Consider the following 2,471-nt stretch of genomic DNA (forward strand, 5'->3'; position numbering starts at 1 on the left):
CATTATATTTCTATCTTTTGAACTTGGATTTTTCTTGTTTCCATCTTTTCCAAATTATCCAACTATTTAAAAAAGGAGACTTGGAGATCAGCAAAATAGAAAATTTTAAAATCGTCTAATTTTCACTCGTTGTTATTAAAAATACCACGCATCATAAAAATAGTTCGAGATCGAGATCGTAAATAATGCGTCCAGAATTGCAGGGACAATATCGTGATGGGAATCTTTGCATTGGTAAGAACCTTTCAAGGTAATCGATCGAATTAAGCGCGGAAAAGTGAGCGGTATCGTGGACAGAATTATGCAAATAAACGGAGAATTGTAATGCACGATTGTTTTTGCAAAACAGGGCGGGCAGAAACTCTGGAATAATAACGAGACCGCAGGAACGAGATCGTTAACAAAGAGAAAATGCTCGTTTCCATAGATAGATAGTAAAAACGATTTATCGATCGATACAAAATTATAGAAAAACTGTGTTCCCCTTATTGAATTAGAGTTGATTAACGTTAAACAACGAAAGAACACGAGATCGATTTTCTTGAAAATCGTTTGCTCTCACAACTTCTTCTTTTTTCCTTTTATTTCTCAAAAGATCGAATGTAATAAATATTTGCGATATTTGTATATCTGTTCCAAATTTTCAAATTAATGAAATTCTCTTAATTCTCAAATTATATCTATATTTTATAATCCTTGGAATTTTCTAATTTTTCTAATTTTAATTTTTCTCACGAATTTCTAAATTTCCAAATTTTTTTAAAATTTCTAATTATTCTTATTACAATCATTTTTGTAATGTTTGAATTTCAAAATTTTTCCAACTACAACTTTCAAATGTTTAAATAATATTGAATTATAAAAAAAAAGTTTACACAACATCGATAAATTAAAATTAATATCCCACGAGTAAACTCTACTTCGAAAGATCTCAATCATTTTAATCGATCTCAATCAAACAATTCGCTAAACTAATGAATATTTACCTGTTATTCGACTCGTGAATTTAATCTTCTCTACCAAAGCATCGAAAGCATACTCATTGTACGTAAATAAAAATTCCCACAAAAAATATATATATTGCTTCCAATCGTGTCTAAGAAAAAAATACATATTCTATTCGCTTCCTCGATACGCCAAGAGATTCCATATAACTGGAAACGAAACAAATATTCAGAGAACTCATATTTTAAATTACACCACTCTTATGGGACAAATACAAATACTCGTGTATTCCTCTTACGCTTCGATCACGCCATCTACTTGAAACGATACCTCTTCTTCGATAAACGAGATGATCAACAACAATTTTATCAAACGGTTATTCGATCCTTTAACAACAACTTCCTTCCGAAGGAAACGAGTGTTCGAGCTTGAGAACTTTGTTTCAAAGCGGTTAATTTAATTACACGTATTTACGGTTTATAACTGTTTCTACCCCCTCTTTCCAATAATGCTCTCCATGTTTGCAGAAAGTTTGTTGGAATCTATTGAAATACTAATTTGATTCATAGTTCAATCGAAATGGGATACAGCTAACCAAACCATCGCAGAACTTATTCATCGAGAGCTTTTCACGATTGATCGAAACGGTTTCACCATTGACATTTACGTGACATTATAAATCTATTGCTGACTAAGGATGGCGAATCTTCTTATAGCGTCCCCGTTTTGTTTTCAAATGTATGTAAATTATTTTTTTTTTTTTTTTACGAATCTTTGAATAGAGATTTTGTTAAAATGTTTATTATTATTATTAATAATCTTTTTATCTCTACGTTCCTTTTGAAATATCGATTGTTCTCCGCGAAATTTCGTAACAGAATTTAATAAATCGACGCGTTTTTATATCCGAATTGTATTATCGAATATTTTTAAATATTCAATGTTTATTTATTTTTTGTTTATTCGATAAAGAATTTATTTCCAATTGTTAGTAGAAATGACTTATCGATTGGATTTTTAAAATTAGAAACTATCTTTGAAATACTTGACGAAGAAACAATAATTTAATTGTAGCAACAAAACATTCAAGATTTATACTTGCTTTATATAAAATAACATTGAAATAAAATTGAATACAATTTGTAAGCTACAAAAAAGCGTTTAAAAGCAGAATAAGACCGCGCCACTGAGAGTAATCCCGGTGTCGATTCGCAAAAGGCAAAGTCCCAGAAGCGTCTTCTAAGCACTTTCTAAAAAGTTTGTTCCAAGAACTTTCTCTGATTGTATACTCTTGTAGAAATAAATTGTTGTAATGTCCAGTAAAGAACGAACCGCAAGAATGTTCAACACCGTACATAGGAAATATGAGTTGGAACAGTTTCAGAGTCGTTTCGCTTCAACCGGCAACATAATAACCTATCATTTTACACGATTTTGTAATTTTATAATCGTTAGTTTAATTGCAATCGGTAAATAAAATTGCAATTAGTAGACAGGATGCATTCGAATTTTTTCTCTCTCTCTCT

The sequence above is a fragment of the Apis dorsata genome, unplaced genomic scaffold (genome assembly GCF_000469605.1).
Source record: "Apis dorsata unplaced genomic scaffold, Apis dorsata 1.3 scaffold_69, whole genome shotgun sequence".
NCBI lineage: Eukaryota > Metazoa > Arthropoda > Insecta > Hymenoptera > Apidae > Apis > Apis dorsata.